General features: G+C 38.5%; 2 pseudogenes; both read left to right on the top strand.

Moving 5' to 3' along the window:
* Nucleotides 1-12,221: 12,221 nt before the first annotated feature.
* Nucleotides 12,222-12,405, top strand: LOC129249593 (U2 spliceosomal RNA; annotated as a pseudogene).
* A 240-nt stretch (nucleotides 12,406-12,645) lies between these two features.
* Nucleotides 12,646-12,833, top strand: LOC129249647 (U2 spliceosomal RNA; annotated as a pseudogene).
* The last annotated feature ends 1,966 nt before the right edge of the window (nucleotides 12,834-14,799 follow it).

Here is a 14,799-nt window from a genome sequence, read left to right as displayed (position 1 = left end):
TCATGTGTGTGTGTGTGTGTGTGAGTGCGGGGGGTTTTAGGTGCTGCTACTGCCGGTGTACGCATCGGGTGTTGGTGTGCGGGTGCTACTGGTTAAACGAAAAAAATCCATTTACAGCAAAAACCTGAAACTGAAGTTTTCTGAAAAATAAAAACAAAAAAGGGTAACAACTTTGAATGCTGCCGGAAACGGAAGTAGTGCCGTCACCGGCGACACGTTTCACACAAACAAAACGGTCTTTCGCGCAAAAAATACCTTGCGAAAATTTCCAAAAAAAAGCTATATAAAAAATAAATGCAGCAACAGCAACAGCAGCAACATATATATTTAGCAGTCAGGTGACGTGACGCAAAACAGAGTTGAGTTGCCAGCACCCGGCACTGAGTTTAGTTGTTCGTTTAGCTGGTGGACAGTGGCAGTGGTACAAATACTTGGCATTTTTCTGGCACCCTCCAGTGTTCCAGTTGACAACACGCCCCGCTATTTGCTGTCATAACAATTATTTTCATAACCAGCCAAAACGTTGGGCAAATTGGATTTGTGCTGCGGATACTCTACTATGTGAGTTCCCGCTTTTCTTTGTTTTTTTTTCTGCTGTATTACAACACATTCGCAAATATGTAAATTAGGGATTAAGAGATAACAAAAATACGTTAGAACTACCGTTAGCAATAATATTATTGCCTGTAATTGTCCGAGTGGATGAGAAAGGATGCACTTAGAGAAGAAAACGATAATACTTTTTTTTTGGTAAATAATATTCACATCGGAAAGGGTATGCAATTTTGAAGGTCGGGTTCTTTTGCAGCAGTTTTTTTTTTTTTCATTTTAAAAAATAAATTTAAATTTTTATGGAACAACCTGGCAATTTGAAGATTTGTACCCCGCCATTTAAATAATAAGAAAAAACAAATAAAAAATAATTTACTATAATACGGACTTTTAAACAAAATTTGCAGAATACTTTTCATAAAAAACTTGATCTCGAGTTATGTGAAATATTTAGTGAAAAATTGTAAATTTAAAGCTTTATCAAGCAACTATTTTTAGTTGTCAGGGCCTGGCCAAATTTTGATGATTTTTCTTAATGGAAATAACCTTGAGCTAAAATCAGAAAAGAAAGCCGAACCTTCAACTAACATTAAAAAATCTTTAAATTGTAATATCTCGAAAACGGTGAAGTTTTGGACATCATCTCATATGACTAAATTGATCTTCATAATCATCATCATCGTCAGCGTGGAATGCCACGTCTGTTGACACAAGCTCATTACAAGATTTTGTAAGCAGATGCCTTCCAAAAATTCTCAAAATATTCCGGCCAAATATTATCTCGAATGCTGACTCACGAGCCAGAGCCCAGCAGAATACAACACTATAACAGATCCGAAAGAAAAAATTGGGCTGGATTGGCCATGTTCAACGCAGTGGAAGTGGTGACTTAACAGGGGTCGCCATTGGCTGGATCCACCAAAGAAGCCGCGGACGTGGAAGACCAGCGAATACTTAGAGACGACTGTTGGAATCAGAAACACGCGCCATGCAACTTAACTGGAATTAAGTTAAGAGATTCACGCAAAACAGACCCAATCGGAAGAAATTCGTTGTGGTCCTATGTTCCACACTAGAACTCTAAGAATTTATTGTGAGGATTACCACCATGCATAGCACTACAGCTTGGTATGAGCCTTAGCTTCGTCCATAACTTTTCTCCATGTATCTTGGTCCGTAGCCATATTACGTTAGTTGCTCGCTCCTATGCTTCTTAGAACGTCCTTAACGTCATCTAGTCATCTTTTCCACGGTCACCTTCTTCACTTTTCACCACACATGCGTGAATTTAAAACTTTGCGAGATATCCTTTCATCTGGTATTCTGCAAACGTGTCCTACCCATCCGATGCGTTGTGAATTCCACTAGCTCGTTGAGATATCTGATGCAATAGACACCGTTTTCTTCCCGTACTGTACCCAGTATTCATCTTACTATTCTTCTTTCCAATACGCTTAATTGTGTAATTGTATCTACTTTCAGTGTTCTCGTTTCACATCCATATGTTGCCAATAGTCGAGTGAGGGTTTTATGTACATTTTGTATTTTGATTTTCGTTCTTCTACTCAAGAGCTTCCTTTTTAACAGTTGTAGTTTAGATAGTAATCGTTATATCATCCATTCGACGGAGATGCAGCCTTGGATATTTAATTTGATTCCCGCTTTCAAATTTATGATCACTAATTGTAAGTTCTGGCTCTTTTCGCAGAGTATTAAATCATGCGAGGCTTTTCGATTTGCTTTCATTGAACTTCAATCTGAAGAATTTTGCTTTTATTTGGAGTGTTCGGAATACTTCTTTTAGAACATTCATATTTGGGAAGTTTTGGCGAATATAGTCCCGGATAGACCAATCAATTTGATCAGAAGGACTCACACGCACACCTTTCAATTTTCAATACCAGTGTAAAATCGGTCCTTCTATATGGGTCTGAGACCTGGCTCATCTAAATGCGCGCAACAGCTTATTGTGAGCTTTGGCCTGATGAGCAGTACATCTCTACGCTGCTCTGTCCGTTACCATTTCCTTCCAGTTTATCAGTTTATTGTTGTTCCAGATCTCCCTTCACTTCAGCTATGCAACTTTATCTTGGTCTTCCTCCTGCTTTATTTTTGTATGCATTCGCCTCCAGTATTTTCCTTTGAGCGCTTGAACTGTCTATTCTTATAACGTGTCCTAGGCATAGCATTCGTTGCGTTTTAATGTAAAGCTCTACATTTTCGCCTTTAATTAGTTCCTCCAGTTCATCATTCCGACTTACGCGCCATTCGTCTGACGTGCAGTTCTAACTGCGACAAATATTTTTCCGAAAACTTTTCTCTCAAATGCTTGTAGTTTTGTCTTATGTCTTTCACCGAATGTCCATGTTTCAACTCCAAAGTACAGGACCGGTAGAACTACGGATTTAAATTGTCAGCTTGCACGGGGTGTTAAAGAGTTTTGCTTTGAAAAGTTACATAACGGATGCTTATGCTTTATTAGCTGCTTGAATTCGTTCTCGATACTAGCCTTAGGACTATATGTCTCATTTTTGATCCAAGAACATTCTTCAATGCTGACCTTCCTTCGCTCACTGATAGCTGCCCAAACAGTCTTGAAATTAAAAGACGTATAGGGAATTGGATTGGACCTTCTCTCCATAGAGAAGACGACAATGGACGCTCACGGCAAACCTAAATGAGAGATCTACCACAGCCACCTGGTGGCATATGACATCGGATTTTAAATTGAAATAAAACAACGAAAATTTAAATTGATTGTGCAATATTTATTAGTTTTGTGTAGAATCATTCATGAAATAGAATTGAGATATAATCCCTTTTACATTTTTTGCCGGCAACTGCGCTGTAATTCGGCCATCCGTAAACACCAATTTCGAATTACTCACTGGAGGACTTCGGTCGGTATCTCGTGAATAACTCTAGTAATATTGGCTTCCAATGCCTCAATCGAAGCTGGTGTATCCACAAAGCAAAGCACAACTTCACATACCCCGACAAATAAAACTCCAAACGTGTGATATCTCACAATCTTGGTGGCCAATCCACTGGTCCGAGATGAAAGATAAATTGCCCAAGGAAGCGGCAAGTATAAATCCATTGTGTCACGGGCTGTATGACAAGTAGCGCCGTCTTATTGGAACGTTTGAACCAAGAGATTGTGGAGATCACAGACTTCAATTTCTGGCATCGTTTATTATGGCACGATATCGTTCGCCATTCACTGTTACATTGGCGTCAACTTGGTCTTTGAGGAAATATGAGCCGACGATTCCTCCAGCCCATAGGCCGCACGAAACGGTTATTTTCAATGGATGTCACGGCTGTTCTTGAATGGCTTCGTATTGCTCTTCAGCTGAGATGCGGAAATTTTGCTTATTGACGTAGCCCTAAGCCGAAAATGGGGCTCATCGCTGAACTCCATGAGTTGGCCAGAGCGCGCGATGAATTCGATTTTCATAATACAATTTTAAATGTTGTTGAGGTTGAAGTCTTTCCATGATGAAATTTCAATGAATACTGACAAAAATTATGTATTTAGTTTGACAGTAGTCACGCATAAACTATCAATATTGGGTTGGATTTTATTGGAAAAAGTAAATCCAATCTGATCACCCGCTTGCTCTAAAAATATTATAAAATCCATGTAGAGTCGCCCGAAAGCGCTCGATAAGGTCCATTGTGAGCAATCACTTTGACCTTAAGTTCTTTTGTACGCTCTATCTGTCACATAACTCCATCCAAATTCAATTGCTTTAGTAAACCTAGCATTGGGCTGAGCGTATCCGCTTTTCTTCTGACTATACCAGACCGAGGTGGCTATATTCTTCCACTCGCACACGAGATCCCATGTTGCATAACCATTTATTACCGCTGTCATTTACATAACTAGATATCATTTTTATTAGTATCATCATTACACATCACCTACCGGCGCTCACTCCCAATAAACGCAACTCAATCCAACCCCCGATTGTTTTATCCAATATTTCCTGGCACTACCTTAAGCAGCGTGCCCCCCGTTCGAGAATTTGAAGGAAGTTTGGCTTTTTTTTCTGACACCCTAAAATTTTCCATCTACTTCTGCAAAGAAATGCGATGTGAGGGTTCGGTGATGGTGTATTGGGGTTAGTTCCACCAGCTAGTTTTTGCTTTTGTTTTTTTTTTCTATTTCTTTCTTTTGCATCTATTGAGGTTTATGGTGTTGGTGGTGTTTTTATTTGGTTCTCCTTCTGGTGCGTGGCGAATAAATTTCGAAATGCTGTAAATGCTGCACGCTGCATAAGATCTCACAAGCAAATAAATATAATTTATTGTTTTTATTCTATATTTATGCGCTCGAATAAAGCATTACTACAGCAGAGCGGAGTAAGCAAACAAGCGGCAAGACACAACAGATACGGCAAAATACGGAAGCACGAAATGCAGATGGGGTGAGCTGGTGGTTGCAGCTGGGAGTGCTGGCTGTTGGTGGTGGCAAAGAGATAAGATTAAGTCACCGCAGCAACACTAAACAGGCGCCCGCACAGATACAAGTACAGATGAACACATACATAAATTCATATTTATTTCCTTTTTTGAGTTAGCAGCGCCTTTTACGAAACGCAGCCAAATAAATCGAGTGTGGCAAGTATTTGTATTTTGTTGTTGCGCTTGCGAAACAAATGATATGAATTGATGAACGATAAGACAAAGTCAAGCAATGCAAAGCAAACGAAACTAAAGCAAATAGTTGTGCAAACAAAGCGGGCTCAGACCCGAGTAGGCAAACATGGAAATTGGGAAACACAAAAATAGTAAATAAAATAGTAAGAAGTATGGGCGGTCCTTTGACAAAGCAAAACAAAGCAACACAACACAAAAGAACGCTGAACAATATGTACACCGTTAAACACAAAACAAGCCGCCGCACGTGCCACATGAGCGTTGTTGGCCACACGCTCCCCATTGTTTGCGCTCACCAAATGCCTGTGTGAGAAGGACAGAAGTGGAGCAGATGGCGCTTTTGATTGTACCTGAGTAAGGGCGGCTTCGCACCGGAATTAATTGCAGAATTTTCATATCGACACGTGTCGGCGCATTAAAGTTAATTTCTTGTGCTCACAATTCGGCCCAAAGAAATTATAAATATTTGTGGTTCTTCGAATTGAGGCGCCGCAAGAAAAATTTAAGTACTTTGCCTTTTCAGCATGCAAATTACGTAAAATCCATTAATTTGAAAAAGCCGCCCCAATTATCAGCACAGCATAAAAGCGACTCCTCGAAAATGGCTGTTTCTTTAAATTTAATTTCTTTCCTCTTCTTCTTCTTTTATCACAAATGCGTGTGTGTGTGTTTGCAGTGCAGCGCTATATTTTTATACGCGGCCATGCACGCACCTCTCAGCAACTTTTATTGCATAAATGGGTTTGGCGCGCGATTACAACAAATGAAACTACATGGAAGCGCATAAGCATAAATCCCTTTGGTTTCGTCCGCTTGCCACTGCTTGCTAAATGTGGTTTAACACACAAGCGCACAAGCCGTGCAGACCCCCTGTAGTTAATGCTTTTCATATAAGGGTTGCAGAATCGTTTACGTTTTGCTTAATCGCGACTTAGCGTAAGCGCAGCTGTTATCCTTTAAAGAGGCAAAATACCTTTGAGATATCTTTAAATGTTTTGCCATTAGACGAAATCGGGGATGATAACAGCTATGCAACCCCAAAAGCGGGTATTTGTAGCGCTCTAAGTGCTGCACACACACGCACACTCACTCACTCACACATGTGGTGGGTGGTGAAATATTTATTGTTGACAGATGGCATCAAAGTTTGATGTGAAAGTGCTTGTGAAAGTGGGTGTAAAAGTGAAGCGAGTAGGGTGGAATAAGTGATTTACTGAACAAACAAACAAATTTAAAAAAATAGAAAAAAAAGTATTGTGAATTCGAAGCCGCGCAGAGAATTGCAGATATCGAAATTCTAAATACTGAAAGTTAAATTATTGAACAGGTCCGGCACTCGAAGTGTAACCAATTAAGAAGGTCATAAATTTAGTTAGGAAAATTACTTTTATTCAATTCAAGGCAAAAACTTTGTGAAAATATTACAAAATTAAGAATCAATTTACTTTCGCTCGATATGACCAACTTTTGCCTTGACTCTGGCCTTGAGATGGTCCAGAAACGAGTCGCAACCTGCCCGAATGTAACTTCCAGGTATTTTGGCCCATTCGTGGACAATGACTTTTTGCAGCGCTTCGAGACTGTTGAATCTTTTAGTTCAGATTTTGCTCTCCAAAGTGGCCCAAAGAGAATAATCAATCGGATTCGCATCTGGTGAATTTGAAAGTAATTGTGTGGACGTTATGAAGTTCGGAACGTTGGTTTTTAGCTATTATTGGTTCACTCGAGCCGAGTTCTTGGTTCGGTGCTGAGTCCTGTTGAAGCGTACTTGAATTGTTTCTCTGCAAACGGCTTCAAAGCAACCTCTAGAATACTTTTCCGATGATATTTGACACCGGGCTCGATGAAAGCGATTGGAGAGCGCCCATCTGCGGTTGCAGCGGTTCAAACCATTACCTGTGGGGGGTATTGCCTTCGGGTGGTCAATCGATGACTCAAATTCTCGTATGAATGGTCGGTGAAATAAACCTTATCGTTTTGGAAGTTTACGAATTGCTTAATTTGAAAAAAATTTCTCGTGAGAAAACACAATGTTCGGAAATTGACCGATTTCGCCCAAACGAAGCAACTTCTTCGCTCTCTCAAGTCTGACTTGTTGCTGCTTCGGTGTGAGATCATGCGCCTTTTGGATCTGGTAAGGCTTGACTTTGTAATCATTTTTCAGTATACGGCGGATGCTACGGTCAGATATTTTCAGTTCTTTCGCCATTTGATTGGCACTTCGTCGGGGATTTCACTCAAGTCGCTTCTTCACTTTTTGAGCCATTTCACGTGACGTTGCAGTCTTTTGATGACCACCTTCATGACGTTTCGCGATGCTATTAGTGTCAAAGTAACGTGTAATGGTGCGATAAACGGAAACTTTACTTAGTTTAAGGTGCTTGAGCTCACGAATAATCGCTGGTTGTGATTTTCCAACCAAATATAATACAATCACACTATAACGTTTGAAATCCTTTACTGATTTTCTTTTTTCGCGCTTACTCTCGGCAAAATGCTTCCGCGTACTTGCAAATAATACTCTGGACTGTCATTTAGCCAACTAACAGGCAGCTGGTGACCGTACGCGAGCGGTCTGAAGTTGGCTACACTTCGGGTGCCGGACCTCTAATATATTTTCTGTGGTACATTATTATTATTATTATTATTATTAAATTTGTATAATAACAAGTTATACAAATATAAGAAAGCAGCAGCACTAGCAGCATAGGCCATCGGCTGATCTTCTGTGGTACAAAATACCTCAATTGAACGTAGGTACCCCTTCTTCGATGATAAATTTGAAAATATAATATATTTTTGTATTTAAAAGCTAAACATGCCTTCAGGGGCACAGGGCCTAGTCAATGAATTTTGGTTTCGTTTTTGCTTCGAAATACATCCCATTTTCGAAAGAAACTATAAGACAATCTCTTTTTTTTATTAAAATTTACCTTCGGGTATGTACAGAATTTCGAATTTAAACCCTTAAAAACAACAGCGTAGTTGCCGCATTGTTGGTAATATTATTAAGATGCATTGACGGTTTCTGCAATTCCTCGTTTAAATTAGATATGCATCTTTTTTTGATGATTTCGAATCATGCAATCACAGAGAGGGGCAATTTTATGCAGATTTTGGAACGGTAACACCATGGGTCCGATATTTTTTTTTAATACTGATAGTAACGCCATGTTGGCTAACTATGAGCGCTACAAAGGCCTGATAAGCTATTTCTTGTGAAAAAATTGGCTCTTGAAAAAATGGACTTAGAATACAACAAGATGGCGCGCGATGCTTGACATCTCATGCCGCAATCGATATTTTACGTGCTAGGCTCGGTAATCAAGCTACCTTGGAGCTGCGATTTGACGTAGTTAGATTTTGTTGTGGGATGTTGCGAAAGATCGATAATACGCAAATAATTTATTAATGCTTCAGACCCCTGAGGCAAGTCATTCGTCTGGAAATCGTCTCCTAGGACTTGGAAAACTGGGTTAACAGGATGCCCTACTGGGAAGCCAGCCGAGACAGCTTTGAGAATTAAATCTTGTTGCATACACATAAAAAGGGTGATCAGATTGGCGGCGCGTTTTCCAATAGGTTTATTTGACAAATCACGCATGACTATTGTCAAACTGAATACATAGTTTTTTTCTGTATTTGTTGACATTTCATCAGGCAAAGACTCTGTGAAAAGTGTTCATCACGCGCTCAGGTTAACTTATGATGTACATAACCATTCTATTCGGCAAACCATCGGTAAAATTGATAATAATTTTGCATTACTGGATGATACTCGACCAATTAGACCGCGTACAGCCCGCAGTGAGGAGAATATTGTGGCCGCAAATGAGAGTTTTGCCGAAGACCCGAAAAGGTTGACTCGACGCCGATCTCAACAACTTGGCCTATCTTAAGGCTCTACTTGGGTGATTTTACGCAAAGATCTTGATTAGAAAGCATATCAAATAGAGCTGGTCCAAGATTTGAAGCCGCTTGATTTTCCAAAGTTTCATAACTTCAGTCATTGGGCTCCTGAGAAACTCGCCGAAGATCCGCATTTTCGGGCCCGAAATTTGTTCAGTATTGAGGCACATTTTCGGCTTAATGGCTACGTCAATTAGCAAAATTGCCATATTTAGCATTAAAATCAACCCGAAACCATTCAAGAATAGCCATTCCGTGAAGCAACGTATTTACTACGTCGTCATTCCAGTGAGCATTTTATCCCTCGTCTCAGACCAGTGGATTGGCCACCACTTGACTTCACACGATATATCACATCTTTCGACTTTTATTTGTGGGGATATGTGAAATCTAAATGCTTAGTGGATAAATCAGCTTCGATTGAGGCATTGGAAGCCAGCATTACTAAAGTTATTCAGGAGATACTAACCGAAGCTCTCCAGCGAGTCATTCAAAATTGGTGTTTACGGATGGCCGAATTACAGCGCAGTTGCGGCCAACATTTGAAAGGGATTATCTTTTAAAAATAAATGTCATAAATGGTTCTACACAAAAATAATAGAAATTGCCTAATCAATTTGAATTTTATTTGAATAATTTTCTTTTACCTCAATTTAACATCTAATAACTCTAAATTGATCACCTTTTATTATTTAATGTCGTAGAAAAAATGTACTTCCTAGATAGCGCTGGAGGCGAGGTCTCCCCAATATTCTTATTTTTTGCTAAGTAGATAGGTAGGTAGGTGGGGTGGCTGTCGCAATGACACACTTAAGTCTTTCATAGGTCCATTGTGATACCACTGGAACTAATCTTTACCCTATGGGTTCCTTTTCAAACTATCCGGTAGCTTTAATAAACGAGCAAGGTTTCGTTAGTTTTAGATGCGCTATGTCCACTACATCAATTAAAAATATCATGTCAAGAGTGCGGACGCTTCTTGGCGCTAAGCTTTCACACTCACATAAAAGGTGCCTGACTGTTTCCTCTTCTTCTGTATTTAGACAGCTTCTACAGAAATTGTGAAGTGTGATTGAAATTCAGAGCATACCTTTAGGTGATGCTGCTTTTGACATATTTGGAAAATTCGTAGTTACATATTACTCGGGTTGGTTCATATTGGAAATGTTTAATAGTTACGTATAAAGCATTTTTTCTTTTGAAAAAAAATCGCAAAATACCTCTGTGATTTAGATATTTTGATTAAGATGTTTGTATGCTTGTTCTCATACAGCCTCCCTTCTTTTCTCATTCTCATTTGGATACGCTTTGGGACGCGAGATGGTAGAGATTAGGGATACCTCTTGGGGCGGCTGAATGCGTCCCATGCTGGGGCGTAACAGCTTAAAAAAAATACTTTGACACAGTTTATGAACTCACAGTACGATAAAGTTGGATATGTTTTACTAAAGTGGCGCCGCATTGAGTTTAGCAAGAAAAAACTATGTTTACATAGACCAAAGGAGGCCAAGTAAGGATAGAATTTTTGCTGTTCTAAATGTAAGGAGAACTTTTGGATGTAAGGAAAGTTTACCATTTTATAATTTTGCATTATAAAGCAGTAGAGGATATGTTAGAAGTCGAATTTTTCATCCTTTGTCAGCCATCTTGAGCTACTTAATAAATCCGGGATGCCCTCTTGGAAAAGCTACTTTTTATTTCAGAGCGAACTCTGAACGAACACTTAAAAACATAGAGATGAAAACTTTTGCTAAAAAAATTAAACTGTTGTTGATGTCCCAAAAGATAAAATGAAAAAAAATTAAGTAAAATCGTGCGGAATTTCATAGAAACCAGGCGAAAAAGTTCGCGCGTATCATTTTTTTTCAAAGGATTTCAAGATCGGGCCAGACCGGAAGAGAGCGAAGTTGTCTAGTGATGTTCTTCCGATGGTGGAACAAAGCCCAAAACGGAGAATCCTTCGATTGACGCTTCTATGCATAGAGAGTAAAGCATTTTTTTAAGGGGAGAGCCTGCTTTAAAGGCTTAAAAAAATCGTTGTTTTTTTACATAAATGTCTTCCCAAACTATGCAAGAATGTGTCCTCAAAATTGCAGAGGCAAATTCAAAATATTTTCGGAGTTACAGAAAAAATTGTGAGCAAGCGTCGAGCAGGTATACGAGCGGCCGGATCGCTCGAAGTACCCGCGCTCCGCCCCTCGATCTATTGTATCTATTGTACCTATTGTACACCATTATTGCTCTACAGAGGCGAGGTATGCCACGACAAATGCCCAAAAGGCGTCGACAGCTGGTGTGAGTGGCGTGAAGCTAAACCGACAAACACCCTAGCTGCTTTTAAACATCCACCACGTCTAATTGACGAACATGTCGAGAAGCACATTCGTCCTGTGTACGAGGAATTATCTAAGGACGATCTGCTAACGAGGTGTTTAGGTGGACACACACAAAATGCGAACGAGTCGTTCAATTCCACTGTGTGGCGTATCGCACCGAAACACCTTAACTCAGGTTTTAAAATCATCGAGATTGCTGCTCACATCGCTGGAGGAATATTGGAAAATTGGACAGTAATGCAACAATTTCGCCAAGGAAGCCGACAAGAAGCGCGTCACCCGACAAAACAAGAGCGAATCATTGTCAAGTAAGGGGGCCAGAACAACCCACAAACTCGAACATCAGGGCGAAAACCAGTTTTTTGAAGTCTGAAGGGCAACTTTATGGACCAGAAATCGCTGGTTAGCATATTATTGCCGTAAGTTCAAGAAAATTACGATTTTTGAAGTGAAAACTTCTTTAGAATCGTTGGGAGTGATTTGAGGAAAAGTGAAACGAAAAAAGCGACCAACTTGGCTACGAAGCGTTATATTATATGTTGATATAAAAGTAGCGACGAACTAAATAAAAATGACTTTTATTTTTTCTTGTGATTCGAACCAAGGATTTTGGATCGGAAGCTCACATTGCTAGTCGCTCGGCTACCGCGCCATGCTGTCGTCGCTGGCCTAAAAGTTATTTAGTTACGAAGCGTTATATTATATGTTGATATAAATAATTTTTGTGAGCGTGTAATTCTCAAAAGGTTTATTAGGTTTATTATTTAAAATGTATTGACTAGGTAGTGTGGTAATCAGCTTAACATCTGATAGATCCTCCATCGGAGGACAACAAATGTTAAACTGATTTTTGGAAATGGGCGGAGTGTTTTAGGGGCTTACTCCTTCTCTGCCACGGGTTGACCCGGTATTGCAGTACCGCCGGGATTTCGGCCTTGAATAAATACAAGAAAAAATATACTAATTCATTTAGCTTTGCTGGGAAGAGCCATAAATTTTTATATGAATACATGTAGACGAAAATGGAATTTTTTTTTTTTTGAAATTTGCATTGTAGGACATTTCTGATTATTTTTGAAAACAGTTTTTTGGTTTAGATACTGAAAGTCAGTTTAAGTGAATCGGTATAAATATTTCGTACATTAATTTTTGTGAGCGTGTAATTCTCAAAAGGTTTATTAGAAAATCTATTGAAGTAGGTAGTGTGGTATCTGTTCCTATCAGCTTAACATCTGATAGATCCTCCATCGGAGGACAACAAATGTTAATCTAATTTTTGGAAATGGGCGGAGTGTTTTAGGGGCTTGCTCTCCACCTCTGCCACGGGTTGGCCCGGTATTGCAGTACCGCCGGGATTTCAGCCTTGAATAAATACAAGAAAAAATATACTAATACATTTAGCTTTGGTGGGAAGAGACATACATTTTTATATGAATATAAGTAGACGAAAATGGAAGAAATTTGTAAGTCTGTTTCTTCGGTCCGTTTGGGTATTTTTTTTGACAACATCGAAACCAAAGCATTTGTATCATATTTTATCTATCATAAGCCACTCGTATCATTTGTTGAAATTGAAAACATTGAGGATGAATAATGATAAAATGAAGAAAATAAAATATGAACTTTATAGCAATATTATAATGAACCTATAATTATCCCGCTCCTAATGCTGCTTTCGTCTTATTCTCTCTCAGTTTGTTTTACGGAAGGTTTCACTTCTATCCCGTCTAACCGTTAGACTGGTATTTTTTTATTTACAAAAACTTTGACGCGCGATTTCTCGGTTTTTTATTTTTACAACTTTCCTAATTGGCGGGAAAGATAGGGAAAAAGTTAAACGACCTATCGAAACGAGATAACATCGATTGTATTGGGAATTAAATTCTCTTCTAGTTGAACCTAAAAACCTTAAGAAAGTTATGATTAATGCACTTTTTAAACAATCTAAAGTGAACTTGTTTTTCCAAAAAAATGATTTTTTTTTAATTAGCGAAAAATTGTTGAATTTCTCACTTTTTGTTTAAGTTTCTTGGTTTAACTAGCTATACTATACTAAAATAATTTTTTTTTTGTGTTCAGATGAAAACTGCCACCTGCATCTTTCCCGCTGTACGACACATGCACACTCGATGCGCCTCGGCAAAATGCTTGTACCAGGCAAAATATGACATATATTTTAATGAAAAAAATTGAAAAGACTGTTGAAATATATGATAATAAAACTTGAAAGTTTCGCTTTAATCGAATAATTCTTTCCTTTCTAAAAAACTCCACGAAAAAATCGATTTTTTGAAGCCTCTAAAGCAGGCTCCCCCCTTAGGAGTAGTTTTATTTAAACGAATTTTTTTTAAGTCATGTACTGATTGCCATATGTTTCACCTGAAAAAAACAATGGCCACTCTTAAGAAACGACTTACGGAACTGCGTAACTTGAAGTCTCACGTCAATCAATTACTTTCTGAAGGGTAGATTAAAATATTGGAGGATCCAACCAAAACAATTCATTGGGATTGTGAAAAACTTATACTTTTTAAGATAGAAGAAAGTCTTTGTGGAAAGAACCGAAAGTTGCAGAACTTTGTAAACTCCAACAATTAACCTGAGAATACTAAGTTAAATTGGGTATTATTTCCGTATGGCTTTGTTTCTTTTTATCTGTCAAACTACGAGCTTTTATTACCAAAAACAAAAAAAAAAAAAAACAAACAAAAAACATAAAGGGAAACATACTAGAGTACGTCAAAGCTTTAAAGTCACATCCTACATACTAAACCACTTTGGGAATACTTAGGTATATAAGTATTTTAGATTGCATAATAAATGAATAAAAAAATATTATTTTTTCTAATAGTCAACGTAATAGGAATCCGAAGCAAGAAAGAAAAAAACGAAAAAAAAACAAAATTTAATAGTCAACATTTTTGCTTGCCACATAAACATGTCACTGCAAGGAGTTATTTGCGGTGTAACCTTGAGCAATTATATCGCCAATTAAACGTTCTTTTTCACGCTAAGTTTATTGTTGATTTCCACACAGCGAGAATCATTAAAACTGCGCTCAACTGTAATTTAAGCCTTTATTGCAACAATTAATTTTAATTTTAATTAAAAATGAATCGAAAAAAAACCACAAAATAAAAACAAAAATGGAACAACAAAAGCAACAATATTTGCAAATACAACGCGATAATAAAAAATGCAGAGGGATTATAACAACAAATAAATAAATAGGGCTGAAAATTCCCCATAGTGACATCGAAACCACGAATAGCGGCGGTGCAATCGGCTGGCGGACGACTCATCCTAGCTGACTGTCTCCTTGATTGTATTAACACGC

The sequence above is a fragment of the Anastrepha obliqua genome, chromosome 5 (assembly GCF_027943255.1).
Source record: "Anastrepha obliqua isolate idAnaObli1 chromosome 5, idAnaObli1_1.0, whole genome shotgun sequence".
In the NCBI taxonomy this organism is placed as follows: domain Eukaryota; kingdom Metazoa; phylum Arthropoda; class Insecta; order Diptera; family Tephritidae; genus Anastrepha; species Anastrepha obliqua.
This window is presented reverse-complemented; position numbering and strand designations above follow the sequence as displayed.